The sequence below is a fragment of the Canis lupus genome, chromosome 5 (genome assembly GCF_011100685.1).
Source record: "Canis lupus familiaris isolate Mischka breed German Shepherd chromosome 5, alternate assembly UU_Cfam_GSD_1.0, whole genome shotgun sequence".
In the NCBI taxonomy this organism is placed as follows: Eukaryota; Metazoa; Chordata; class Mammalia; order Carnivora; family Canidae; genus Canis; species Canis lupus.
This window is the reverse complement of record NC_049226.1, coordinates 33,650,833-33,672,045: the sequence shown is the minus strand read 5'-3', so window position 1 is coordinate 33,672,045 and position 21,213 is coordinate 33,650,833. Positions and strand designations below refer to the sequence as shown.

General features: G+C 42.6%; 1 long non-coding RNA gene across 3 annotated transcripts; it reads left to right on the top strand.

The window, feature by feature from the left end:
• Positions 1 to 3,682: 3,682 nt before the first annotated feature.
• LOC119876293 lies at positions 3,683 to 14,635 on the top strand. 3 transcript variants are annotated; one of them, XR_005359484.1, is made up of 3 exons: positions 3,683 to 4,167; positions 4,464 to 4,531; positions 13,462 to 14,635. It is a non-coding gene; the product is annotated as an uncharacterized LOC119876293 (long non-coding RNA). The 3 variants fall into 3 exon arrangements; XR_005359483.1 differs by having other exon boundaries at positions 4,356 to 4,531; XR_005359482.1 differs by having other exon boundaries at positions 3,683 to 4,531.
• Positions 14,636 to 21,213: the final 6,578 nt, after the last annotated feature.

Sequence of the window (21,213 nt, the reverse complement as noted above, 5' to 3'; positions counted from 1 at the left end):
TGCATGCTCCACCTGGCACGATTTCACGGAGATGGTTTGCATCTGCTTGATTGGGGTGCAGCAGCCTCTGTAGGGTTGGGATGCCACAGGTGGTCCACATTTGTGCCTGTGCTTAGCCACTCAGCACGGTGACTTCTCAAACCCTCCCATCCTCCCAGGAAAGGGCCCTTTATTCCAGAAGCCAGACGCCAGAGACAAAGTCTTCTACCTTATAATCAGGTAAGTATAGGATATTGGATTTAGAAGGGTCTCATTTTACAATTGCAAAAATGTCTCCTAGCTGGGTCTGACATGGTTCTAGAAATGGATTCTTTTTCAATGTCTTCTAAGATTTAGGGTATAAATGATCAACAAAAAATTACCTCTGCCTTAAATAATTAGGGATTCGTTTTTCTCACATAAGAAGTCTAGGGGTAGGCGGTCCAGAGATGGTACAGTGGCTCCACAATACTGCCAGGGACCTAAATCTTTTCATCCCTCTGTTCCATCACCTTCAGCTTGTAGATCCCATGTCTGTACACTCATGATAACAAGATGACTGCTGCACCTCCAGGCATCTCACCCATGTTCCAGGCAGGAAGAAGAGGGAGAAACAGGAATGAATGCCTTCCCAGAAACCCTCAGCAGATTTCTGAGTGAACTACAATACGTGGCCACCCAGAACTGCAAAGGAGTCTGGGAGATAGGAATATTTTCCACCAGGCACGCTTACATCCCAAGCAAAATCAGGGTTGTGTGAGGAAGAGGAGGGGGCTAAGTGTTGGATGGTCAGCTAGCAAGGTCTAGCACAGTATCAAAAGTGGAATCACACCCAGGCCTATCTCATTGCAAGGTCTGTGTTCCTCTTTGCACGGTAAGCCAGCTTCCCCACATAAATGGCTTTAGCAATTCCCCGCCCCTGCCAACAACCCCATGACTACATCAAATTCGGTATCTGCAGGTTACAAATGAGAAGACAGAGTCTCAGAAAAGTCACACATTCAGTCACCGGCAGAAACACCACCAGAGCCCTAATCTCCTTAGCCCAAATTTTGATCATTTTCTGCTGTGCCGTAGTTCCCAAAGCCCGGCTGTGCATCTAGGTCATCTGAGCGTATCCAAGATGACAGGTGCCTAGGGTTCTAGGTCCATCAGAACCTCCTGGCTGAGGCCCAGAAATCTGGGCTTTTTTAACGATTTTATTTATTTTTGCAAGAGACAGGGAATGAGCATGAGCCAGGGGGAGGGGCAGAGGCAGAAGCAGGCTGCCCCCTGAGCAGGGAGCCCGACCCAGGGCTTGATCCCAGGACCCTGAGATCATGACCTGAGCCAAAGGCAGATGCTTAGCAAACTGAGCCACCCAGGTGCCCCAGAAATCTGTATTTTTAATGCAATCTTCACCTCCAATTTACAAATGACACAGTGACAGCTCTGCAACTTGCTGGAGGTCAACAGCAAGGAAGTGGCGGAGCTGGGACCCAAATGCAGCCTGGTGGCACCAGAGCCTGCGACTTTAACCACCATGTTCAATGGCTAAGTAACAGGAGAAAAGGAGGGAAATTCAGTATTAAGATTGAAGGCAGCTATCACCGGAGATTTCCTGGGATGTAGGCAAAACTTACTACACAGAACATACAATAATATTAAAATAAAAACACAGGTGTGTCCCCCCCTCATGTAAACAAAAGGAAAAGGGACAGGATTTGGGTGTAAGAAAGGATTTAAGTAAGTGTGGTTTGACCTGAAGAAGGAAGGAGGAGGAGGAGGCCAAGCGATGTGAGAGTTGAAGGATCTGAAAGATTTTAAGGGGGAGGATACTGAGAAATTCATGTTGGGGCCCCTTTGTTAATAGGTGACAACCCTCCATGTGTGAAGAATTATGCTCCTGGTCATGGGGAACCCAAGAATAAATCAAACGCATAATCCCTCCCCTCAAGAAGCTGATGGTCTCAGAGGGGGAGGTTTACAGGACATCATGGAGAAAGCCACGCCAAGAGCATCGTAGGTGTTAAAAAAAAAAAAAAAAAAAAAAAAGGACAGATCATTCCTGACTCAAGAATTCGAGGACGATTTCATGGGGATGACATTTAGGCCAAGCTAATGGGTAGAGAGAGGGTGGTGCCTCGGGGAAAGGCAAGAAATACAGTTTAGCTGGAGCAAAAAGCATGTAGCGCAGTGCAGACAAGGCTGGGGAAAGAGCTTAGGGCCATGTCACGGAAGCCCTTGATTCTGTACACTTTGGGTGAACCGTGGAAGGTTCTAGACAGGGATCTGACAGGTGAGGACTATACTGAGATTTTTTTTTATCAGCTTTATTGAAGTATTATTTACATATAACAAAACACACATATTCAGAGTACAACTTGATACCCGTTGACATCTATACACATACACACCTATGAAGCCATCACCACAGTCAGGGTAGTGAGTCTAGCCATCACCCCTGAAATTTCCTCCCGGCCCCTTTGTAATCCTTCCTCCTCCCTGGTCCTAAACAGTCACGGGTCTGTTCCCTGTCACTCTGCAGTGGTCACACTTACACTTACAGTTTTGTTACAGCCAAAGAGTACACCTCAGAACCAGAGAAAAGAGGGGCACCTGGCTGGCTCGGTTGGTCATAAGTGTGAGCCCCGTGTTGGGCATAGAGATTATACTTAATTAAAAAAAAAAAGAACATAAAGATAAAAGAATCAACCAAAAGAAAACACGTGTGGGGCAAGTTTAGGAGGATCAAACTTGACCCTTTGTGAAGGGTCAGGTCACCCACCCCCCCAGCCCTGTGGAGTCAAGCACAGCTAGCTCTTAGAACATTGATGTCCAACAGTGTGCAGAGTGCTGCCAATGGGGGGCGGGGGAGGGGGGGCACCAAGCTTCAGTGTCCATGGCTTTTCCTGGGGCTTCTTTACGGACCCCATGATTCCTTGAATCTCAGACTTCATTCCATCTTCCGTCCCCCTCTCCTCCCCAGATGTCAGGCTGATTTCACAAGGCTCAAAGCCCCAGACTTCTAACCACACAGTTGGTCTTTCTGCCTGCCCACCCCCCTCACCCTCCCACCCCCGCTTTGCTCTCCCACCATACTGCCTCTGCCTCACCTCCTTAGCATAACCACCAGTGCACTCTGAGAAGCCCACCGTGAGTAACAAAGCACACTTATTATTTTTAAAAAGATCTTATTTATTTATTCATGAAAGACACACAGGGAGAGAGGCAGAGACACAGGCAGAGGTCCCTGCAGGGAGCCCGATGCAGGACTGGATCCCAGGACCCCGGGATCATGACCTGAGCAGAAGGCAGATGCTTAACCACGGAGCCACCCAGGTGCCCCAGTCCTAACACATCCTGGTTCCATCTAAGAGGAAAGCAAACTGAGTAAGCCCATTAACCTTTATACTCAGGCTTATTTAGACTATTATTTTCCAAGCGAGTTGTACAGAACACTTAATCCTAGTGTGGTAGGGACGCCTGGGTGGCTCAGGGGCTGAGCGTCTGCCTTCCGCTCAGGTCATGATCCCGGGGTCCTGGGATCAAGTCCCACATTAGGCTCCCTGCAGGGACTCTGTCTCTGCCTCTCTCTCTCTCTCTCTCTCTCTCTCTCTCTGTGTGTGTGTGTGTGTGTGTGTGTGTGTGTCTCTCATGAATAAATAAAATCTTTAAAAATAATAATAAAGATTTTATTTACTTATAATAAATAAGGCAGAGACACAGGCAGAGGAAGAAGCAGGCTCCCTGAGGGGAGCCCAATGTGGGACTTGATCCCAGGACCCCCGACCACACCCTGAGCCCAAGGCAGATGCTCAACCACTGAGCCACCCAGGCGTCCCAGCAGGTGAATTTTGTATGAGGGAAACAAGGTTGGAGACACAGACTGGATCCAGATTCTGGATGCCCTAACTGCCAACCTATGGGAAGGGGAGCTCTCAGAGGTTGAACCATGCCTCCCCTCTCTGGGCCTAACACCTGTGTACAGTAATGCTTGTAATTCTCACAGCATGGATGCTCATTTTACAGCAGGGGAAACTGAGTCTCGAGAAATTGCTTGACCTAGTTGCCCAGCATCACAACTGTTAGAGTGGTAGAGTGGTAGAGTGTGGCTTGAGCGTGGATCTGACCCCTGCAAATCCCATGGTCCTTCCTCTAAACATCACACAGCTTCTGGGAAGGTTTTACCAGCCACTAGAGACAAATGTAAGTTTTTAACCCTCTCTTGCCATTTGCCTTGTGAGCAATGGGTCTGAGTTGGGGGAGCTTTTGGGGGACAGGCAGTCTGTTTCGGGCAGACCACTGCAACCATCTAGGCAGGAAGTGTGTTAGCCAGGGTTTCTGATACCATCTTGACTAGTAATGCTAAAGCAACCATTTTCATTTCACTCCAGACCTTGAAAAGAACACATCTAAAGTTTTAAATATGATGTCTGCTGAAGGTTTTATTAAGTTTAAAAAAAAACTTCCCTTCCTCATTTTCATGCCATTTTCATCACAAGCTTTATCAAGAATTTCCTGCATCTTTTGAGAAGGTCACGTGATTTTTCTTCTCTAGTCCATTCAGGTGGTAAGTTTCACACTAACTGTTAATTCTTAGCTGACCCTTATTTGATCCTGATAAATTATGTTTAAAAACATGCATTGATGGACTCGGCTGAAAAGAAGATTTTTGCGTAAATGTTCACTTTGCTTTTTCTTTCCTTTCACTTTCCTTCACTAGTTTTGCCTTTATACCAGCCTCGCCTTTATATTTTCTATTTTCTATGCAACTCATGTAAGAGTCAGCTGGTCAACGAATGGTAGAACTGTTTGTAGCCAGCTGTCAGTAGAATAAGTTTTCCTATATGCAAGCTCTTCTACAGTTATCTCTCTGTTTGTCCATATGACATTTTACATTTTTGTATATTTTTTTAATCCGTTTTCAAATGCATTGGTGTATTGTCGAGACATAAACTTGTGCTTGCATACTCAACACGCATTCTTCTCTCTCTTCTACCCAAATTGTGTTCCTGGCAGCAAGTGTGTTCAAGTGAAATGCTTACCTTCCCAGATTCCCTTGCAGGTGGAAATCTGCACAGAATGTCTGGAGAAGTCTTTGCTTTCCCCGGGCATAGGCTTCACCTCCTCTAGGGACTCGGCCTACGCCTCTTCTTTTCTGAGAGGAGAAACAGCTCTCTGGCAACTCTAAGTTGACAAGCATGAACAAAAAATATGCCACACTTAGCTGAACATGGTCCTTTTTGCTTAGCTACTCTTATCAGAGATTTATGTTTAGAGTTGTCAAAAGACATGTTTTGAGTTTTGTTAATTTTGTCCGTTGTTTTTGTTTTCTTCATTTCTGCATTAGCTTTGTTGTTTGGTTGCTTCCTTTCTTCTTGTTTTTGTGAGTTTACTCTGTTACCTTTTCCCCCTTGGGTTACACACTCACCTCTTTTGTTCTAAGCATTTCTTGCTTTCTAATAAAAGTCAAAAATATTCATTTCCCTTATGTTTTGCATTAGTACACACTTTGACATTGCAATTCAGTTCCAAGTATTTCATGATTTTTCTTGTCGTTTCTTCTTTAGCCCAAAGATAGTTATCATTTTTTTCTAGGAATATGGGATTCTTAAATGTTCTGTTTTTACTAGATTGTATCTTTATTTCATTATAGTTGGAAAATATAACTAATATCATCTTTTGTAATATGTGGAGATTTCCTTTATTTGTTAGGTATAAAAAGGTATGTGTATCAAATGTGCACATGTTTTAGCTCAAGATTATTGATTGTATTAGTCAGTTATTCTATCCTGGTTATTTTGGGTCTGCTTGTGGTATCATACTCTGGGAGTTGTGCTAAGACCTCCAAATATAATTATAGTTATATCCATTTCCCCATGTTAGCGATTTTTTTAATGTATTTTGAGGCTACATTGCTGGGTGCATATTTGCTTATGATTGGTATTTATTTTTGATTTATTATTCCTTCTTAATATAGAACCTCTCCATTTGTCCCTTATTTTTACCCTAAATTCATTTTTATTTCTGATGTTAAAATTGCTACCCTGGAGTTATTTCTTTCCCTAATGTGCCAGGCTTTTTTAACATTTGGTTTTCCAATTTTGCTTATATGGTCCTTGCTAACAATATATTATTGTGTCTTGGTTTTATATCTACTCAGAAAGCCTCCATATTTTGATCTGTGAGTCTGACACATCCTCACTTTTATTTATTAACTTTACTTTAGGACACATTTCTGCTGAATCATTTTGTGTTTTCTATTTATTGTACTTTTCTTTCTACTCCTTTCCACCTTTGGAATAGTTTAAAGTTTCCTTCCCTGGATTCTTCTGCTTTCTGTTGCCAAGATCAAATTATTCTGTAGAAAATAATACGTTCTATTTATGCCCTTCACATGGTTAACCCTAATGTATCATGACCCTTATATTTACTCTTTCCCCTGTCAATTTCTTAACCTTGACAGCTCTAGATGTTTCCTTAAGCAAGACACATTTCATTACCCTCTAGTCTTTTCTCCTCCCACCAGTTCCCTATTCCCCTCCCTCCAACCATGCTTCCAGTCTAGTGTGTTATACTTCTAAGATATCTGTAATATATACATATTTTTCAGGAGAGACACATTGCTAATTTAAGTAACATTACATTTTTCTAAGTTATATTCTCTTTTTTACTTTGTATAACTTATTGCTTCATCCTGGATTCATTTCCCATCTTGCTGAAGTGCTTCTCCTTTAAAAATGCTTTCAAGGGAGATTGGCTTCTGAAATGGTAAAGTGAGGATCTTGGTGAACCACTCTCCCATAAAAACAACAAAAATACTGGCAAAACAACTAACGCCAACCATTTCAGAATTCTGGAAAGGTGCCAAAGCCACCAAATGAACTGGGAATCATCAATCCAAGAGAAATTACTGAACTTCAATAAGACAGTGGTGCTTGTCACATTTTAACTTGGGGTTATTCTTATCCTCTCTCTCTACTCAGCTTGGTGGCCCAGTAGCCATGAAACATCAACAGTCTCAAAGCTAAAGGAGAGGACTAACTTCTTTTGGAGCTCTGTTAAGAGCCCCATCCCTAGAGCACAGTCATTATTTTGTCCACTTTTGCAGCTACCTGGAAAACCTTCATTGCCAAAGTGCTGTGGTTACAGCTTGGCTCAGGGGGGGAATAAAAACTATATTTAGGGCACTACCAAAAACAATAGCAATCTGCTGGCAACACATCAGCTACCAAAGCGTGTGATTTTGGTTAGAGGAAACAAGGATCTGGCCAACACCAACAAAAGTTTAAGAGTAAGCTCTGGATAACTAGAAAATCATAGAGAACTTTGAAAAGTTCCAATGCATTCCTGGGGATCTAGAAGGCTGCACAGTGTGTATACTTGGGAAAGACCTCAGAAAGTAGTAGGCCCCAGTCGCTCACCTCTGGCTGACCTTCAGGCCCTGTGTAGTCAGGATGAGCGAGCTAAAGCTGTTTGGTAAACTGAAGTTTGATGTGTGCCTTCAGAGATAGCTCCCCTTGTCAAAGAGTAGGAGACACATAGAGAAGGCATTTAGGGAAGTCTTTGGACCAATCCCTGGTTCACCACCAAATTATACTGAATGAAGAGTGAACCCTAGAAAACCAGACTTAAAACTAAGAACTGTAAGAAAAAAATAATAAAGGCTAGCAGAGAAGTTAAGAGCTGCACACTACAAGGAACATAGAATTAACAGAAATCATTTAGGAAATTCACTAAGCAAATAAGCAGCCACAGGAAAAACAATAATAGGGCAACCCAGCTGGCTCAGCAGTTTAGCACCACCTTCAGCTGGAGACCCAGGATCCAGTCCCATGTCGGACACCCTGTATGGAGCCTGCTTCTCCCTCTGCCTGTGTGTGTCTCTCTCTCTCTTTCTCTCTGTCTCTCATAAATAAATAAAATCTTTAAAAAATAATAATAATAAACAACGACAACAACAAACCTGGGAGAGGGAATCTGATTTTAGGTGTTACCATATATTATTTTAAATGTCTAACTTTACACAAAAATTTACAAGCTCTGCAAAGAAACAGAAAAGAATGCCACATGCAAAATAAACTAAACAGCCAACTAAAAATATCACTGAGGGAGCACAGATGTTTAACTTAGTAGACAAAGACTTGAAATCAGCTATTATAAATATGTTTAAAAAACTAAAGGATGCCATGTCTTAAGAATTAAAGGAGGGGCACCTCGGTGGCTCAGTCAGTTAAGCGTCTGCCTTTGGCTCAGGTCATGATCCTGGGGTCCTAGAATCAAGCCCTACATCAGACTCTCTGCTCAGTGGGGAGTCTTCTTGTCCCTCTGCATCTGCCCCTCCCTCCCACTCATTCTGTCTTGCTCAAATAAATAAATCTTTAACAAAAATTAAAGGAAAGTATGAAACAGTGTCTTACCAAATAGCAAAATCAACAACAAAATTACCCCCCAAAAAATTGAAAAGGAATTCTGGAGCTGAAAAGTACAATTATTGAAATGAAAAATTCACTAAAGGGACTAACTAGTAAATTTGAGCCGTCCAAAGAAAGAATCAGCAAATTTGAAGATAGGTTAATAGAGATTATCCAGTCTAAACAAAAGACTAAAAAAAAAAGAAAGAAAAACAGGACTTCAGAGACCTGTAAGGTACCATCAAGGATAGCAATATACACTTAATTTGAGCCCCAGAAAAAGAGAAAAATAAAGAGAATAAAGAATACTTGAAAAAATAATGACTAAAGACTTCCTGAATTGATGAAAACACCTAATGTACACATCCAAGGAGCTTGAAAAACTCCAAGTAAAATAATTCAAATAGATCCACACCTAAACACATCATAGTTCAACTGGTGAAAGTCAAGGGCAAAAAAATCTTGAAAATAGCATAAAGAAAACTATTTCTCATACAAGTGAGCTTCAATAAGATTAACAGCTGACTTCTATCAGAAATCATGGAGGTAGAAGACAGTGGAATGATATCTTCAAAGGGTTGAAAGAAAAAGGCCATCAATTCTATATGCAGCCAAATTCTCCTTCAAAAGTGAAGGAGAAATTAAGATATTCCCAGACAAACAATACAGATAACTTGTCACTAGAAGATCTGTTCAGAAATGCTAAAGGGAATCCTTAAGGCTGATATGAAGGGACACCAGACAGTATCTTGAGTACACATGAAGAAATAAAGAGCAGCAGGAGAGGTAACTATATACATAAATATAGAAGACAATATAAGTGTATTTTTGTTTTAATTCTTTTCTTCTCCTATGTTATTTAAAAACAACTGCGTAAAGTACCAATTATAAAACCTCATTGATTGGCTTATAATATCTAAAGATGTAATTCGCACAATAATAATAGTATAAAGAAGGAGTTAAGGAATGAAGGTATACTGGAGCAAAAGTTTTGTAGACTATTGAAATTAAGTTATTATCCATCCAAACTAGATTGTTTTAAATTAAAATGCTTATTATAGTCCCCAGGGAAGCCACTGAATAAATAATTTGTTAAATAGTTTCAAAGAAGGTATTGTTGTGGTAAACTTTTTGAGGATATATATGCCTGACAATATTTTTAATTCATGGCCACATTTTTTTAAGATTATGTATTTATTTATTTGGGAGAGACCAAGAGAAAGAGAGACAACAGAAGAGGGAGAGAGAGAACCAGACTCCCTGCTGAGCAGAGAGCTTGATGTGGTCCCAGGACCTCAAGATCATGACCTGAGCCAAAGGCAGACACATAACTGACTGAGTCACCCAGGCGTCCTTCATGGTCACATTTAATAACAGTTAAAATGCACAAAATAATTCTAGGGTTTGAAAAGTTCTAAGTCCTCTGAAATACTCCATTGTTATCTTGCATCCAGTTTGACGTTGAGAAGTCTGATGTCAACATATTTATTGTTTCTTGTAGGTGATTCTCTTTCTCTCAGGAAGCTTTTAGAATCTTCTCTTTCAACAATAAAATAACATAATATATGAGAATAAATTTAACCAAAATAAAGGTACAAGACCTGTATAAAGAAAACTTTAAAACTCTGTTGAAGAACAAAAGAAAAAAGACTGGAACCCGTGAAAAAGCATATCATGTGTTTTGACAGGTAGACTCAACATCACAAAGATGTCACTTCTCTCTACCCAGTGGCAATAAGGTGTACAGCAATCTTCCCACAGTAATGTGAAGGAGAGAAATGAAACAATATGACCTCACTCTAGATATCTGGCCCTCTTCTGCTCTAGGCTGCCAAGGGGGAGGGAGGGAGGGAGGGAGAGAGAGAGAGAGAGAGAGAGAGGGAGGGAGAGAGAGAAGCATTCAACCACCAACTACTTTCTCCCTCACTAAGGTTTTCCTCTCAGGTTTTTGGTTTTTTTGTTGTTTGGCTTGAACAACAGAAATTTAGGGGCACTTGGATGGCTCAGCAGTTGAGTGTCTCCCTTTGGCTCAGGGCATGATCCCGGGGCCCTGGGATTGAGTCCCGCATCAGGGTCCCCTCAGGGAGCCTGCTTCTCCCTCTACCTGTGTCTCTGCCCCTCTCTCTGTGTCTCTCATGAATAAATAAATAAAATCTTTTTTTTTAAACCCAGAAATTTAATTTCTCACAATTCTGTAGGCTAGAAGTCTGACATCAAGGTGTTGTCAGGGCTGGTTTCTTCTGAGACCTCTCCTTGGTTTGCAGATGGCCTTCTTCTCCCTGAGTCTTCATGTACTCTTCCCTCCATGAACATCTGTGTCCTAATCTCCTCTCTTAAACAGACACCAGTCTTCTTAAATTAGGATTCACTTTAGTGACCCTATTTTACTTTAATCTTCTTTTTATTTTTTATTTATTTTTTTAATTGAGTAATGTTAACACATATGGTTACTTGAGTTTTGGGCATACCACATAGTGATTTGACAAGTTTATATGTTGTTGTGTTCACCAAAAATGTAGTTACCATCTGCCACCATACCATGCTATTACAACACTGCTGATTAGATTGCCTGTGTTGTATCTTTTATCCCTATGACCCATCCTTTCCATAACTGAAAGCCTATGTCTGCCACTCACCCATTTTGCCCATCCTCCTGTCTCCTTCCCTGCTGGCCACTGTCCATTTGTTCTTTGTACTTATAGGTATGATTCTGTTTTGTATTGATTTGTTTATTTGTTTGCTTTTTAAAAATTCCACCTATGAGTGAAATCATCAAGTATTTGTCTTTTATAGCCTGGCTTATTTCACTTAGCATAATATCCTCTAGGTCATCTACCTTGTCACAAACGGCATGATCTCATCCTTTTGTATAGCTGCATAATATTCCATTGCAAATACACACCATACCTCCTTTATCCACCCATCCAATCAGTGAACACTTAGGTTGCTTCCATGTCTTGGTTCTTGTAAATAATGCTGCAATAACCGTAGGGGTATGTATCTCTTTTTGAATGAGTGTTTTCATTTTCTTTGGGTAAATATCCAGTAGTGGAATTATTAGATTGTATGATATTTCTATTTTTAATTTTTTGAGGGAACTCCATACTGTTTTCCACAGTGTCTGTACCAATTTACATGTCCACCAACAGTGTACACAGGTTGCATTTTCTCCACATCATTGCCAAGACTTGTTATTTCTTGTCTTTTTTTATTTTAGCCATTCTGATAGGTGTGAGGTAATATCTCATTGTGGTTTTTATTTTCATTTCCCTAATAATTAGTGATGTTGAGCATCTTTTCATGGATCTGCTGGCCATTTGTATGTCTTCTTTGGAAAAAAATGTCTATTCAGGTCATCTACCCATTTTTTAATCAGACTGGGGGTTTTTTGGTATTGAGTTGTATAAGTTCTTTATATATTTTGGATATTAACCCCTTATTAGATATATCATTTGCAACTGTCTCCCCCCATTCAGTAGCTTGCCTTTTTCTTTAATTGATGGTTTCCTTTGCTGAGCAAAAGCTTTTTATTTTGATGTGGTCCCAATAGTTAATTTTTTATTTTGTTTCCCTTGCCTTGGGAAATATATCTGTAAAATTAGTCCAATGGCCAATGTCAGAGAAGCTTACTGCCTGTATTCTTTTCTAGGATTTTTATGATTTCAGGTCTCACATTTAGGTCTTTAATCCATTTTGAGTTTATTTTTGTGTATGATGTTAAAAAGTGATCAGTTTTATGCTTTTACAGGTAGCTCTCCAGTTTTCCAAGCACCATTTATTGAAAAGACTGTCTTTTCCCCTTTATATATTCTTGCCTCCTTTGTCATGGATTAATTGACCATGTAAGTGTGGGTTTAGTTCTGGGTTTTCTATTCTGTTCCATTGATCTATGTCACTATTTTTGTGCCAGCACCATACTGTTTTGATCACTACAGCTTTGAAGTATATCTTGAAAGATTCTGATACCCACGGTTTGCTTGTCTTTCTCAGGATTGCTTTGGCTATTCAGGGTCTTTTGTGGTTCTATACAAATTTTAGTATTACTTGTTCTAGTTTTGTGAAAAATGCTGTTGGTATTGCATTGAGTCTGTAGATTGTTTTGGGTAGTATGGATATTTTAACAGTATTAATTATTCTAATCTGTGAGCATGGAATATATTCATTTGTTTGTGTCATCTTCAATTTCTTTCATCAGTTTTTGAGAGTACAAGTCTTTCACTTCCTTGGTTAAGTTTATTCCTAGGTATTTTATTCTTTTTGGTGCAATTGTAAATATTTTCCTCTTACCTTTTGTGTTCATTTCAGAGGTCCATCAACCTCTCTCCCACCTCCCACAGCATTTCTAGGGATAGGGGCAAAGAAATTCTCCTGGTTTTCAATCTTATGGGAAACCTGAAGTTAGCCTCATTTGGAATCCTGGTTTTGCTATGGCTCAGGATGAACTTAAATCTCCAAGTGTCCTTTTTTTCCCTTCTACCTGATGAGGAGTTTGGAATAGATGATCTCAAGTGGTGGTTCTAGCTCTAAAATTCTATGATTCTGTATAGTAAATGAAGAGGTGGCAGGTAAGAGAGATTGATATTTTAAGACTACACAGTTTCCAAGGAGATAAAGAGGCATATGAGGGAACACCCAAAGAGAGAGTTATTAGCAAAAATAGATGTCAAGTTTGGAGGGTGGATGTCAATCAAGTTTCAGAGAACAAGGGGAAGAGGGAGGACGCTGGCAGAGGTTCACAAGGGAAGGGAAAACCTGTGATTGAAAGGAGGTTAAGAGGAGAACCAGCAAGTACTGAGAATAACAAACACGACTAATCATCATGGGAGCAGATGCAAAAGTATTTCCTTTAAAATTTATTATCAAATATTTCTGATATAACAAAAGTATGCAGAATAATAAAATGGACACTGTGTCCCCAGTGTCTAGTCTAAAATATGACTCATTACCAATTTATAGTAACCCTCCATCAGCACCAAGAAGTAGTAACTATCATCCTGAATTTGTCGACTATCATTCCCCATCGTTCTTCACATTTTTATTACATATGTGTGTATTCAGAGGCAATACTTTATCTTTTAAAAATCAGGTTGGATGTTTGGAGATGGAGAAGTATAGACTATGCAAATACTTATCTGAGGTAAAGCAAAGCGTCCTTGATGAAGTCCTTGTCCCTGGCAAGGAGAATAATAAAATGGATGGAATAACTTGGATCAGAGCATAAGAGGCTTCTTCCTGGGGAACCTGTATGGCTCAGTGGTTGAGCATCTGCCTTCAGCTCAGGTCGTGACCCTGGAGTCCTGGGATCGAGTCCCACATCAAGCTCCCCACAGGGAGCCTGCTTCTCCCTCTGCCAGTCTCTGCCACTCTCTGTGTATCTCTCATGAATAATTTTTTTTTAAAAAAGAAGCTTATTCCTACTCATGTAGGTCTCTCCTAGGTGACAAGGTCACTGGTGAATCTCCCATAGTTGGACCAAGAGCATCGGCCAGCTTCCTGACCCAGGGAGAGGGCCACACTCCTAGAACACCAAGGTCAGAAGGAAAAAGAAAAAGGAAAAGGAAAAAGTAGCCACTGCTGAGCAGAGCTGTTAGTTTGGACCAGTGGGAATTCTGTTCTCAGAAACACAAGCATTGGGAAATTGGGCATCAGAACACAGCAGGGAGTCATTTACTATTTCAAGGAGAAGCCATGGAGAAGGCTGAGGTTTGGGGCCAGGTTCCAAGATCAGAGTTGCCCCATGACTAGCCAGTAAGAGGCAGAAGCCTCTTCCTTTTGCTGCAAGATGCCCTTGAAACAGCCTCTGTTGGAGCCTGTCATCCTCAGGCTCTGCAAACTGGCAAAATAGGGTAACAGAACCTTTCCTGGGTTCAATGAGATGGCTGCCTTGCACAATTCTGTTAGTGAAAACCCACCTGGGCCATGTTTAGACACCCGACCTGGCAAGGAACATAACGAAGGCCCAAACTCCAAGATAGCAAACAAATTAAAATGCACTGCTGTCAACACTAAACACAATTTGGAGGGGGGAAAGTGAGAGGATTTTTATAATCTCACTTTTGAAATTGTCAATGAGTATAACTCATTTAGTTTGCAATTTGCTTTGATTTTTTTCCCAAAAATCTGTTCATAATTGGAAATTCTTGAGAAGTGAGAAAATCAGATCCACAGATTACTTTCAAATGTGTGAAATGCTAAAGTTGAAAAACTCATAAAGTTGGAATATTACGTTTGTATGCTTTTAATTAAACATTTATCCTTTATTTTGTGGCTTCCTTTTCATATTTTAGAGCCAATAATCATTTCCAGGCTTCAAACATGGTTGCAGGCTCTTGAAAAGCTCATAGACCTTGAGCTCTGTATCTACAGGTCCTGGAGGATAAACAACCCAGTAGAGGAGTTTTTATGGGAGGTGCCTTGGTCTGTGGACACGGACTGGTTCCTTTGTACCACCTCCTTATCCCTCCCCACGCATGGCCACTTGAGGTGGTGGTGAGGGGAATGCCCTGAAGACAACAACCCCAGATGTGGTCACCAGAAGTCTGTTTATTCTCTGCTCCCTCCCTCAACCACTGTAACAGTGGGGACTTTCCTTTGTTCGCTGATGTATCCTCCCCACCTAGAAGAGTGTCAGGGACAGTATAGGCACTCAACACGAGTCCTCGTTGAGCACACCATCAGCTCTGGAAACAGGATTGAATGGTGGATAAATTGGGCTCCAGCTGTATCAGTACGATTTGAATGATGTCTAATGAGAACGTATTCACTTATTGTTCTTCTAATTAAAAGAGAATATAATTTTACAATGAGATATCACCTCACACCCAATCAGGATGGCTACGGTCGAAAAAAACAAATAAGATGAGGATGTGCAAAAATTGGAACCCCTGTGCATTACTGGTGGAAATGTAAAATGGTGCAGCCACTATGGAAACAGTATGGCAGTTCCTCAAAATATTGAAAACAGAATTACCATATGACCCAGCAATTCCATGTCTGGGTGTCTACCCAAAAGAACTGAGAGCAGGTTCTTTTTCTTTCTTTTTTTTTTTTTTTAAGATTTTATTTATTTACTCATGAGAGACACACAGAGAGAGGCAGAGACATAGGCAGAGGGAGAAAGCAGACTCCCTGCGGGGAGCCCCATGTGGGACTCAATCCCAGGACCCCAAGATCATGCCTTGAGCCAAAGGCAGATGCTCAACTGCTGAGCCACCTAGGCATCCTGAAAGCAGGTTCTTGAAGAGGTATTTGCACAACCATGGTCATAGCAGCATTATTCACAATTGGCAAATATGGGTGCAACACAAGTGTCTATCAACAGACAAATGGGGACGCCTGGGTGGCTCAGCGGTTGAGCGTCTGCATTCAGCTCAGGGCATGATCCTGGAGTCCCGGGATCAAGTCTCACATCAGGCTCCTATGTGGAGCCTGCTTCTCTCTCTGCCTGTGTCTCTGCCTCTCTGTGTGTGTCTCTCATGAATAAATTAAAAAAAATTTTTTAAACAGACAAATAGATAAACAAAGTGTAGTATATACATACAATGGATTATTATTCAGCCCTGAAAAGGAAAGAAATCCTGTCACATGCTCCAACAGAAATGAACCTTGAGGCTATTATGCTGAGGAAAGTAAGCCAGTCATATAAGGGAAGGGAGAAGAAATGTGTGGGAAATATCAGAAAGGGAGACAGAACGTAAAGACTGCTAACTCTGGGAAACGACCTAGGGGTGGTAGAAGGGGAGGAGGGCGGGGGGTGGGAGTGAATGGGTGATGGGCACTGGGGGTTATTCTGTATGTTAGTAAATTGAACACCAATAAAAAATAAATTAAAAAAAAAAGTAAGCCAGTCACAAAAGGACAATGCTGCATTATTCCACTTACATGAGGTACCTAGAGTCATCAAATTCATAGAAACAGAAAGTAGACTGTGGTTGCCAGTGGCTGGCAAGGAGGAGGAAATGGGGATATGTTGATTAATAGGTATAGAGTTTCAGTTTTGTGAGATGAAAATGTTCTGGAGATTGGTTGCACAATATAAATATACTTAACAATCCTGAACAGTACACTTAAAAATGGTTAGGATGGTCAATTTCACGTGATGTGTGCCTTACCACAATTTTTAAAAACACAATATTTTAAAATTACAATTCTAAAAATAAATGGGTTGGCATACACTTATAATTTTGAGTGTGGAAGACTTTATTTTTTGTTTTTTTAAGATTCTATTTATTTGAGAGAGCATGAGAGAGAGAGCGAGCACACGCACAGCTGAGCAGGGAGTGCCATGTGGGGCTCAATCCTAGGACCCTAGGATCATGACCTGAGCCAAAAGAACCAGCTGAGCCACCCAGGCACCCGAGTGTGGGAGATTTTTTTAAACAAACACCAAAGCCACCCCCCTAAAATTTAAAAAAAAAATCAACATATTTGGCTAGATAAATATTTTAAATTTCTATGATAAAAGAAATCAGCAAATTAAAAGGAAAACAAAATATTTGCAGATGTGTGTTGGGCAGCACTGGTCCTAAGGGAAAGCTATTGTATGGGAGGAGGGAAGTATATTGTGTGTAGTCAGGGGAAATCAAAAATTGAAAAATTAGGATCAGTAGAGAAGACCATCAAAAACGTAGGATTACTATCCAGAATCAATATATCCTATATATTGACATATATTGACATAATCAATATATCTTACATATCAATTATATCCTAAAAATCAGTAAAAATACAAAACAATTTCTTAATGCACATCGATATGAACAAGAAACATACAGAAGAAGAAGTAGCTATACGTATGAAGAGATGAATAGCCTCATGAATAATTAGGAAAATTAAAACAACAATGAAATATCATTTTCTCCTGACTGGCAAAAAAATTTTAAAGATTGATAATATACAGTGTTGGCAAGGATACAGGAAAATGAAGACTCCATATGCTTTTGGTCAGAATTTAAACTGTCTCCAAAGGCTCACCTGTGGCTTATGCAACTCATTGCATCAAGGCTATATTTTTGCAGTTCTCTCACCAGGGACAGAAAACAGAGCAGTGTCATTTTCATTGGATATCTTGCTACATAATCTACAATTTATATTTAAGACCAATAACCATTTGTAGTTTAAATTTTCAGACTCTTGGACAACCACTAGGTCAATGAAGAAATCAAAAGGAAAGTTAGAAATTATCTCAAGACAAAAATGAGGACAAACTTATGAGATGGACCAACACAGTACTAAGAGGGAAGTTTAATAGCAATAAATGCCTACATTAAAGGAAAAGAGGGGATCACTGGGTGGCTCAGCGATTTAGCACCTGCCTTCAGCCCAGGGTGTGATCCTGGAGTCCTGGGATTGAGTCCCAACATCAGGCTCCCTACATGGAGCCTACTTCTCCCTCTGCCCGTGTCTCTGCCCCACCCTCCCACCCCCCTGTCTCTCATAAATAAATAAAACCTTTCTTTTAAGAAAAGGAAAAAGAAATATAAAAAAAAAAAGAATACTAACTTTACACCTCAAAGGACCAGAAAAAGAAGAACATCACATGAACCCCAAAGTTAGCAGAGGAAAGAAAATAATAAAGATCAGAGCAGAAATAAATATAACAGAGAATAGAAAAAAAATCAATAAAACTAAGAGTTAGTTTAAAAAAAATGAAATCAACAAACCCTTAGCTAGACTGAGGGAAAAAAGAGAGAAAACCCAAATGAATACAGAAATGAAAGAGGAGACATCACAACAGATGCCTCAGAAATTAAAAGGAATATGGGCTATTATGAGCAATTAGGTGCATACAAATTGGATAACCCAGAAATGGATAAATCCCTGTAAACACAGAACCGATCAACAAGAAATAGGCTTAACAGATAAATAACAAAAAACAAATAAGGCGATTAAACTAGTAATTGAAAACCTCCAAAGAAAAGCCAGGACCCTGATGACCTCATAATCAAATTTTACCAAACATTCAAAGAATTAATACCAAAACCCCTTAAACTCTTCCAAAAAATAGAAGAGGAGAGACACTTTCAAACTCACTTTATGAGGCAAGCGTCTCACACACACACATACCAAACTCAAGGGAAAGACACTCTGAGAGAACTATAGGCCAGTATCTGATGAACATAGATGCAAAAATCATCAATAAAATACTAGAAACTGAATTCAACAACTCATCAAAAACAGAATACAGCAAGACCACATGGTGTTGATCCCTGGGATGCAAGGTTGGTTTAACATGTAAAAAGTGTGAGACACCATATTAACAGAATGAATGATAAAGGACGCATGATTGTCTCAATAGATGTAGAAAAAGCATTTGAAAAAAAAAAAAAAAGCATTTGAGGGGTGCCTGGGTGGCTCAGGAGCCACCTGGTTAGGAGTTCTACTCTTGATTTTGGCTCAGGTTATGATCCTGGGGTGGTGATATCAAGCCCTTAGTTGGGCTCTGCACTCAGTAGGGAGTCTGCTTGAAGATTCTCTTTCCCTCTCCCTCTGACCCTCCCTCAAACCATCCCGCCACAAGCACGTGCTCTCTCTCTCAATAAATAAATAGGTCAAAAAGAAAGAAGAAAGAAAGAAGAAAAAGAAAGAAAGAAGGAAGGAAGGAAGGAAGGAAGGAAGGAAGGAAGGAAGGAAGGAAAGAAGAAAGAAAGAAAGAAAGAAAGAAAGAAAGAAAGAAAGAAAGAAAGAAAGAAAGAAAGAAAGAAAAAGAAAGAAAGAAAGAGGGGCACCTGGGTAGTTCAGTCAGTTAAAACTTTGCCTTCAGCTCAGGTCATGATCCTGGGGTCCCGGGATCCAGGTGCATCTGGCTTCCTGCTCAGCAGGGAGCCTGCTTCTCCCTCTCCCCCTACCCCCACTCCCCTGCCCATACTCTATCTCTCAAATGAATACATTTTTAAAATCTTTAAAAAATAAAAATAAATGTTTTTAAAAAAGAAAAAGCATTTAACAAAATTAGATCTTGTTAAGCCATTGAAACACCGAGGACCCAAACCAGTGCGGGACCGCGTGCCCAGCACTGTGCTGTTCTGCATGGCAGGATACCATTTTTTAAGACATTAACCTAGATCTTTTATTTTCCTGCTATGTCCCTCCTGACCTTTCGAAGCAGATATTGTCTCAGAGGGAGGCTAGAACGGAGAGAACAGAAATGCCTGCTGTTTCCCAACAGACCTAAGTCCCACAGGAGATTGTACTAGATGTGTCCGAGGCAAAGATGGAGACCAACAAGGACTGGGGTGGGGGCAGAGGGCAGGGAAGCGGGGCTCACCCGGGGAAGGAAGAGGAGGGAGTTCTAAGAATCGCAGACAGCCCTGCATCTTCCCCATGCCTACCCACCCCCCAACCCTGGGGAGGGCAGGCAGACCCCAGAGAGGGCTGGTGGTGGGTGATGGAGAGGAAGGTTCTCATGAGAGGTACGGAGGAAGCAACAGAAAGAGGGATGCACGCGGAGGAGGTGAGGGTGCCCTTAGCTGCTACCTGTGTGCGCGGATGTGGCCCCGGGGCCACCTGATTCTCTAGATGCACCCGAGGGTGCGTCCATGCAGCAGGGCGAACAGGTGATGCGAGAAGCAGGCAGCCCCCTCCTCAAGGGGAAGGGGAGGGTAGAGCCCAAACTGGCTGCGCGAGGCTCCGGGACAAACAAGGAGAGAAGCATCCCCCTTTGCGGAGCACCTTGCTGGCGCCCTTGTCACCCTGCTGGATCTATTTCCTTGGGGGCGCCCCTGGTGAGATCCATTGCTTGGTGGGGGGAGAGGGTGTGAGGGTGTGAGGGGGCTGCCCTGCCCTCCCCTGGCCCCGGGGCCCCGGCGGGCTCCAGAGCGGGGCTGGGGAGAAGGGACTGGGGGTGGAGGGGGATGCGGGGCAGCGCCGGCAACCGCGCCTCCCCTCGGGGCCCGTCGGGGGCCAGCAGGGGGCGCCAGAGGACCGGCGCGCCCCGGGGTGGGCTTCCCTGCTCCCTGCTCCCTGCGCCCGGAGCCGCCCGGCCGAGAGGGAACCCCGCCCCGGACCCGGAGCGGCCGCGCCCGGCGGGGGACGGGGGACGGGGGACGGAGGGGACGGCGAGCAGAGCAGCCGGGAGCCGGTGTCCCGCGGCAGCGACGGGAGGGAGGCCGCGGGCGTCACCCTCCCCTCACCCCATCCGCGACTCCTGGGCGCCCAGCTCCCAGGGGGCCTCGAGTCTGGACCCCCCCACCCCCATGAACTTATGCACAGGCCGCTGGTGGGATCCAAGGAGGCAGCCCTCATGAGGGACGCGTGTCAATATGGGCCGGACACGCCCCAGGGTGTGGCTTTTCTTCCTATTTTGAGGGCGCTGGCCCTGGGTTGGCTACACCCCGGGGCCCCTCCACGTCCCTGGGGGCGGCGGCCTCTCCGGAACCAGGCTCCCAGCCTATCTCCACGCGCCTCCCTCGCCCCCCATCTGGTTCTCAAGCTCGGCCCCCTCCCACCCTGCCTCCTTGTCTTGTGGGCCCTCTGTCCCATCCCCGCCCCTGGCTCACCCTCACACACACCCCTGAACCGCCCAGGACAGCCCTCCACCAAAGCCCCCGTCTTGGGCCATGGGCACCCACACCCTGGCCTCCCAGGCCTGGATGCCAGCATCTCATCAGGCCCAGCTTCTCCCCGGGGTTCCTGGGGTGAGGGTGCGGAGGGGGGTGGAAATGCAGGAGCAGAGCCAGGATTCCAGCAGGCCCAGGGTCAGCGGGGACAAGGGTCAGAGAGCAAAGCGGTTCCGCAGCTGGTCCACAGAACCAGGAGGCCGGTTGCCAGGTAACCAGATCTCCCTTCACTTCCCACCACATCATCCTGAGCGGCGATCCCAGCCTCCAGCCGCCTTTGC